Below are 8842 nucleotides of genomic sequence, written 5' to 3' on the forward strand. Positions count from 1 at the left end.
TTGTGGTTTTAGACTGTGCTAGCTTCTGTAATAATTACTATTGTAACTCTGGTTTGACACAGAAGTACATAAAAATGAAAAGGGAAGAGTGGTCTGTATTTGTTCTCCTTTGGGGAATGATTAAATTTCTTCAGTAAATAGGTTTTGTTAAAATATGGGTCCTATATGTTCATTCCAAGAATCAGAAAGTCAGGCTGTGCAAATACATAGAGATGGGTACTATTTCATTGCTGGCAGTGCATACATTTTTTACTAATGTGATAGTGTTGCCTTGGGATGACAGGGATGGAAGTTGGATGGCTCTGTGTATAAAGGATGTATTTAAACACCACAGTTATTGTGTAGATAGGGACATTCGTGCTGGAACTTCGTACCAATTCTTTTATCTTTAATCAATAAAAAATCCGTGCGCTTTTCTCAGTCATGTATGCTATGCATGGCTGACAGCAGACTGCATATCAGACACTTGGAAATTTCAGTCAGAACCCAAATTCTGAAAAGGTGGAAATTGAATTCTTGCAGGCTGATGGCTTGAGAAAGGGTTAGGAGTGACATGAAAGAAAAATGAATATACAAGTCAATGTTTGTTGAATTATTGTGAATCAGCTGATGGAATTAGCTGCTTACTAACTGTTAACAACAGAAGAAAGGCTGAAAGGTGTCACGAGTAAGGAAAATCTAAGGAACTTTCACAAGTAATTTTTAAATTTTTTTAAATTTTATTCTTATATGTAGTAACAAGGGTGATTCAGACATCAAAAGAAGAAGAAGAATGACAAGTAAGTAAAATAAGTCGAAGTAGTACACTTGGAGATGACAACCAACTTCTTACATAGGTTTGTTGCTGGCTCTCCCGCTTGTTCCATGACTTGGTGCTTGTGGACTGCTATTTTTTTTTTTTCCTTCTGATACCTATAAAAAACTTGAGAATTATTGGCCCGTAGGAACGTGCTTGCTGTATTTTGTGATGTCTCAAGTGAGGCTTTGCTCAGAAAAACATTATTCTTCTCTTGTAAAGAACCTTTGATAACATCAAGAAATGTTTTTATAGCCATCCTGTGCTGGCTCCATGGGCTAGGATTTGTAGGAGTTTCAAACATGTCCATATTGTTTTTGTGTATTATAAAGAATTCATATTTTTGATAGGCACCCACTTCATTGATTTATTTATTTAGTGAAGCAGGGGAGAAAAATCCTCATTTAATTGCGAAAGTAGTCATTAGAGGAAGGCATGGTTCTCAGAGATTAAATATTCTATTTTTCCTTCCAAGTTGCTTTAAATCCAAGATGGTAAAGATGCTTAGGTGTCTATCACAACTGAAACAGTGGTTATGAAATTGTACTTTTTTTGTTGATCTGCAATTAGCTGAGGTAAACTTGTGCGATTTGCCTTCCACAGACAATGAGCAACTGAAAATCTCTGGACAAAAGAGAGTGAAGCCAAAAGGGGGATCTGCCAAATTGTGCACAAGAGGCTGTATGAGCTTTATTGTTACACTGCTTTGCAGATGCTTTATTCGCATCCCTAGCAGAAATGGCTCTCCTTTTTCATTAGATATTGATTGGCTGATTTGTTCAGAAGCTTAAATTAATTTAGCTGGAAGATGGCAGGAGATGGTGCTGAGTTTCAGTAATCAGATAGATTTTCAAATTAATGTTCCATCTGTTTTTAAGAATGCTTTGAATTTTACAACCATTTTAAGAAAGTTGATATGAGAATAGTTACCAAAAGGGCTTGTTTTATTGTTTGTGTTCTGGTATGGTTGGGAAATTTCAGCTGTGAGACCCTGAAAATGTTAGCTCAGCTATTGTTTTGAAGTTCCCAGCTTTCCTCACCTAAAGTTTAAGGTTGGGAACTGCCTAAACACAGTTTTTCTATGCTTGCTAACTTTCTGTGTTTTTGTGAATCTGCTTTTACAGAAGACTGTACAGAAGGCATTCTGAGTTTTTGTTCCAAATCAGAAAAGCTCCCAGTTTGGGGATGATCTTCTGTAAACCAGCACTGTGTTTTGCACACACATCTCAGAGGATGTTATGGGATAGGAGGCAGACAAAGAAGGGGAAGGTTTTGAAGGTTTAGGTCTCAGCTTTGGTAGCAGACCAAAATTTGATAAGTGAAGATTTGTGGATGAATTAGCTGTGTTCTGTGTAACTGGCCATGTTCCTGCAGCACAGCTAGCAGAGGTTACTAACAGGATACTGAGAGCAATTTGTTATTTTCTACAAAATTTTTTAAACAAAGATCACACTTTGTAACATTTCTGCTAGCTTGTAAGTGTTAAAGTGTGACTGAAGGTTCTTCACCCGTCTGTGGCCCCACCATGAAATCCTTGCCATGTAAGCCCAATACAATTGTGCATTTTTACAGAACAATTAATGTTAAAGACAAAACTGTCATGCTTTTCTCTGGATTTTTATATGAGCTTGTTAAGTCCCACTAAATTTTTTATTGCTGTTCCAAGTATTGGCTGCCCTTGAATGTATTGTCATTAACAGCTCCTTATTCATTGCCTTTTCCTTGTTATTACTAAGTGTAGAGGAATATCTTCAAATGCTTCAAGGTAATGTACTTTAAGTTGATCATATCATGATCTTTATTTTTTTTTCTCACATGACTTGGTTTTTAGTTCTTCATAGCACTTTGTCTTGTGTTGCGTAGCCTCAGTTCCTTTAGGAGTTGATGAAAAAATTTTGACAATCTAAATCCCAGTGAAGTCTGTCACTGTATTTCCTTAAAAGAAATATGTTAAAAAAAAAAAGAGAGGAAAAAAATTGTAGTCCACGTCATAATACACTTGAAAGGGCACAAATTTTCTTATACTTTGTCCTTTTCTTATCTGGCTTTTCTTATTCTTTCATAATTATCTTGTCTCTTGTGTTAGTTACAGATATTTTTAACTCCACTGTGAAACTTGTCAATTTGCAATTTTTAAGATTATATTTCTGGGACGAATACTCTCCTGCTGATATGAGTCATGGCTTTAATGTGGATTATCATTTTTGTATGAGTCATGTTAAATTATCCTCCTTCTTAATATTCTTTTATATTGTTCTCATACTTAACTGAAAACCATTTACTGGATTAAATAAAATTCTCAGCCACAGCAAATTATTTTACTAAGTGGGAAAAAAAGATTGTTTTTTTTTAGTGGTTATGGCAGGGTATTGTTACAACTATGTAGGAGTGATCAAGATTCCCAACAACCAGTCCTATTTGTTGGTTTTCATTTAATTTCTGTAAGTACGTGTAGCACAATGCTGATGTGAAGAAGAATTCCTATATTTGAACTCCCCAGCAATGAACAGGGACACCTACACCACATCAGGTGCTCAGAGCCCCGTCCAGCCTGGCCTTGATTGTCTCCAGGGATGGGGCATCCACCACCTCTCTGGGCAACCTGTGCCAGTGCCTCATCACCCTTAGTGTAAAAGACTTCTTCCTTATACTCAGTCTGAACACCCCCTGCGTAGTACCAGCATATCGTTGTGTGACTTGGGCAGCCTCTGTAATGGAGGAACGTTCCTTTTGTCTGGCTTTATGCCAGTGCCACGGAGATGGAGTGCATCTGGTTGTAGCCCACGTTCTTATTTTGTGAAAGAGGTTCACCTCTATTTTAGCAGGACCACAAGTGGTCAGAGTTCAGTACTTACAGAAGAAAGTGATTTCTGTCCTTTACTTTTTTAAATGACGTAAAGACACACTGCTGAATCTCAAATCTGGTGCTCAAAATGGCTGTCATTCAGTTCCAAACATAAAGAATTTAATTATATTGCGATACATAAAATAATCACAAAGTGTTGTTTTGCTGATTACATAGCTTCAGTAAATTCTAGTTTGTTAGCTGGTTAAATGGAGCATTCTTTAGAGGCTGTGTGTATTACAGAGAAGTCTTTGCTGTGCTCAGCACTGACTGTCTGCAGGGAGCTATGGAACATGAATTAAGTTCTGTGCTTGTCTGACCACCGAGCCTTTGGAGGAGCGAGGCCACACTTTTTTCTCGAAGGCATCAGTTATTTGGGTAGTCAACAAGGATAAACAAGTCAAAGAAGCAGTATAAGGAGATGCAAGTGGGCTGCTTGCCCAATTCTTTTTTTCCTGTGCTGGAGAGACAAAAAGCGGTGGGTTGAGATAAAGACAGCGTTAACAGGTAAAGTGAAAGTGGCAAAGCAAAATAAAAAATCATTTGCTACTTCCCTTCAGCAGGCAGATGTTCAGCCACCAGCAAAGCAGGAATATTAATATTAATTTTTATGATCTCCAGGAATATAGTGACAACATCAGAATCTGCTTTCCAGCAGTGTGGCAAGAATGTAAGCAAACAAAACACTTTAGAGAAGCTGCTGGTGCTCATAGCAGGGAAGCCTCTTTGAATCAATCTGATGCTCTTCTACTTTTTGTTTTACATATAGGTGATGCGACTTTGGCATTACTCCTTGTGCAAATTAAACGGTTACTTTTAGCAGCTCACAGATAAATACATTCATTCTTTTTTCCTTTTTATGCAGTTTTTTTTATCTGCAAATTAAATCTCCCCAAAGGTTTCAATTACATTTGCAATGATTGTGATCTGCTTCTGTTGATTTTTGCTAACTAAATTTAACATGATTTACTTTTGGTTTCAGCTGTTAATCCTAGATACGTGCTTAGGAATTGGATGGCAGAATCAGCAGTGCAGAAAGCTAACCTGAATGATTTTTCAGAGGTAAAATGAGCTCGTTTTTTCTTGAGATATCAGCTAATAATTGACATAAAATCATATCACAGAATCATAGAATGGCCTGGGTTGAAAAGGACCATAATGATCATCTAGTTTCAACCCCCTGCTATGTGCACGGTCACCAACCACCAGACCAGGCTGCTCACAGCCACATCCAGCCTGGCCTCTTGAATGCCTTCAGGGATGGGGCATCCACAACCTCCCTGGACAACCTGTTTCAGTGCGTCACTACCCTCTGTGTGAAAAATTTCCTCCTAATATCTAACCTAAACCTCCCCTGTCTTAGTTTAAAACCATTCCCCCTTGTCCTAATGTCTATGAATGTTAATGAAACAGTGGCTGCATTTGCTCATTGAATCTGTAGTATGCCTTGACCAACACTGTTTTATGTTCTAACAGTAACTTATTATTAATATTATTGCTAATATTAGCAATATTAGGAGTATTAATTAAATTGTTTGCCATAATAACGGCAGCACTACTAATAGCAATCAACTCGTGGAATTGTTTCTGGAGCAAGGAGGGTGCATAATGTGAGGCGGCAGAGACTGCTCGGATTTGCAGAAAACATTTTGTATAAAAACATACCCAATTTAATTGCTTCTAGGTTCAGCTCCTGCAGCAGGTCTTGCAGCGTCCCTTCCAGAGGCAGCAGGCTGCAGAGAAAGCAGGCTATGCCCTGCGCCCGCCTGCTTGGGCCAGGGGTCTTAAAGTGAGCTGCTCGTCCTGAGGGAAACTTGAACAAGCAGAACTGTCGGAGTTCAGACTTTCTGATAGGACTGAGGAAGCCTTACTCCCTCGTGCATTGTGGACTGGAATCTGCTGCTCTGCTAGACAACTTCTTGACCAACTTTATAAAGTCTAAAGATTAAAGAAATGGACCACTATGTATGTTTGCATCACCAAGTTGCACCGGTATTTGTGGCCATCTTGGGAGTGACTTACCCAAAGTACCTTCGCCAGAGTCAGGTGTGTGCTAAACCTGCCTCTCTGTTCCTGTTCTCTGTTCCTCTCTTCTTTCTTTGTATGAAGGTATATGGATATAATGACTCAGGGAATTTTCACAGGTAGCACTTGAAAATGGGCTTCCTTGCAAGTGTCCCGTTATGTGTATTCTCAGGTCCGTATACCTTTTGTATTCAGCTTCCTGCTGATCTGACAAACACATTTCCAAGCTGTTACTTAGCAGCATACCTTGAATTGTAACCAGCAGGACTCATCTTTGGTTTTAGTCCAGTGTCTGTATTTGACATTGCAATTCTAGATCATGAAACTAAGTGTATAAATTAAAACAAAATTAATATATAAGCAATCAGGTGCAATGTAATGCTACAAAGCTTATAGCAAAATTCGCTTATCTGGGGCTTTGTTACTTGTTGATGCTACCTCAGCTTTTCCCAGTTCCAACTGTCCTGAGTGCTGCTTGCATCTGAAATGAAGGCTGTGCTATGATTAGCAATTCATAAATCTGTTTCTATACAAGTATAATTAGCCAGGGAAAAATATATTATTAGAAATCTTCCACTGACTAAAAAAAATTCACAAATGTGTTTGCTTCTTAAGTACAGTCAACACAATTATTTGGGATGTTTCTTCTTTGGCTATATGGTTGCTCAGCCTGAATTAACTCCTTATGCAAGCAGTAAGTGCTCTTCTGCAGCAGCTGGAATGAGCATTTGAGGCAGCACTGCCCCAGCTAAGAGCAGTGGGCTGACGAGAGCTCCTGTAGGAGCCCTGCTGCAGCTGGTGGCATTCACAGCTGGAGGGAACACTGCTGCTGATACCTGTTCTACAGTAATTTGAAAACAGCATGTTCTGCTGAAATGGTATCTTGACTGTTCTGCTTTCATAAAAGTCACCGCTGACTGTTGCAGGGTATTTTGCAGGACCATGACAATTTGTAAGTCTTAACTATACTGAATCTCTTCTGCTCTGCTTGTCTCTCAGAGACAACACACATGCTTCCCAGTTAGTATGAGGCTGTTAATGGTAACTCATAAATAAGAGTTTTGTACTTTTTCCATGAGAGGGCAGTAAGGCACTGGCAGTGCTGCCCAGAGGAGCTGTGGGTGCCACATCCCTGGAAGAGCTCCAGGTTGGATGGGGCCGTGGGCAGCAGCATCTGCTGGGGAGCAGCCCTGCCCATGGCAGAAGGTGAAAGTGGATGGGCTTTAAGGTCCTGTCCAGCCCAACCATTCTGCCATTCTCTGATTGAGACTTGTGCCACATGATCCACTTAAGTTTCTATTTTTTTCTCAAAGTACATGAAAAAGAGCACTTGAAAAACACATGAAATTATCTCAACACTACCACAGAGAAGTGAGCCCACATCTTGCTCAGAATTTTGTACCACCTGACTTTCTATATCTGAGTTTTAATTCCTGGTGGTTAATGATTACAGTGTAAGCATTAATAGTGTGTTTCCTGACATACTTCCTGAAATTCTTACATTGGCTTTTGCCCGATACTCTGGAGCTGCCTCTTCCTTCACATTATGTAAACACAACAGTGATGGAAAAGCAGATGGGGAGTAGCAGTACTGAGGCTGGCTGAGGTATTTGTGCTGTCCTTTCTACACCCGAGGGCTGCCAGGAGATTCAGCAGCGGTGACCCTCACATGCAGACACCTTTCTCACAAAGCTCTGCCTTTTTACTCTTAAGGACTGATGCAAAGCTGATCTCTTGGGGTAGGTCCTTCTCTCCTCTCCGAGATGTCAGAGCCCAAAGAAGACAGTGCTGAGGCTGCTTCCACTTCAGCTGTGGGAAGAGGTTAAAGAGAACATGCTGCAGCTTCAAGGTTTTAAAACCATCATACTGCAGCCTCTGATAACGTACATACTGCTTGGACCTACAGGAATAAGACAATTTCATATGGCAATAATGTAGATAAATGAGAATTTTTTTTTTTTAATACTTTGATCTATTGTCTTGAAGATCTTTCTCTACTTTGTGGTATCATTTTTGTGCCAAATGAAGGCAGACAATTGTGTATCATTGAGATGATGGCTCTGTTTCTGAATGGAAAGTTGGAATATTTACATTTCAGAAATTCAACACAACCATTCTGTATGCAGAATAGTTGATCGAGGCCTCATCATTGTGGCATTTGAATCGATCTCTGGAGTTTTGTGTAGGCTTTCATTCTTCTTGTTTTGAAGACAGCAAGGTTTTCCTTGTGAAGTATCAAGCATGTGGGTTATGATTGACTGAGAATGTGAAATGTATAAAATTGAGTTTATTGTGCTGCAATAGAAAGGAGGAAAGGTGGCAGGAAGCTGAGTGCTCTTGGGAGAAGAGTGAAAGCTGGGAAAGCCATGTAAAAATCTCAGTGCTCTGTGAACAGGGAAAGTGGCTTTTTGTGCAGCCATGGTTTAAGTTGACACTGAGTATATATTTCATAAAAGAGAATTCATTCAGTTTAAAAATGGTTGGATAGCAGACAGCTGTTCTCCTGTCTGAATCAAACCTCTGCACTCCCAATAACTGGGCACAAAACCCCCAGCTCCTCTGCGTTTAGTGATTCTGCACAATGTTTATACCAGTTAGATATGGAAAATAAATGGGAGATATAGATCCTATGTCATCATTTTAACCCTTGATTTTAATCCTCCTTTTAATTAGTAGGTGGGTGAGCCCTGTTTAAACTGCTCGTATATCCCCACATGGTGGCCCTGGCAGTCAGTACCCAATCCATCTGTCTGTGCAGGAACACAACCAGCTCTGTGTGTGAGACAGACTGGGAGAAACAGAAGTATGGAACCAAAAAGGTGGAGGCAAAAATTCCCTGCAAGGAACCAAATCCAAGTAATTAACTGCGACACTGCAGTTACAAAATAGAAGCTATTTTTATTTAAGCACTAAGAGTGACTGCTATCTAATGAACAACAGAGAATTAAACTGGAGAACAAAGGGGAAAAAAGTAGGAAGAGACATATTCATATCAGGTATGAGATAAAGTCTTTATGAAGACAGACTACTCCTAGGTACACTTTGAAGACAAATGTTTACCAAGAGATGACAACCTTGCTACTGGGGGGAACGCAACGTTTTGAGGTAAGAATTTTTCTTTATTGAAAATTAATCAAATTAATGAGATTTAAAGGCAGCAACAATGAGGGGAAAAA

General features: G+C 39.4%; 1 long non-coding RNA gene across 1 annotated transcript; it reads left to right on the forward strand.

The window, feature by feature from the left end:
* The first annotated feature begins 6 nt into the window (after window positions 1-6).
* Window positions 7-8824, forward strand: LOC104911355. The gene is made up of 3 exons (XR_793858.2): window positions 7-779; window positions 4624-4703; window positions 5326-8824. It is a non-coding gene; the product is annotated as an uncharacterized LOC104911355 (long non-coding RNA).
* Window positions 8825-8842: the final 18 nt, after the last annotated feature.

The sequence above is a fragment of the Meleagris gallopavo genome, chromosome 6 (genome assembly GCF_000146605.3).
Source record: "Meleagris gallopavo isolate NT-WF06-2002-E0010 breed Aviagen turkey brand Nicholas breeding stock chromosome 6, Turkey_5.1, whole genome shotgun sequence".
NCBI lineage: Eukaryota > Metazoa > Chordata > Aves > Galliformes > Phasianidae > Meleagris > Meleagris gallopavo.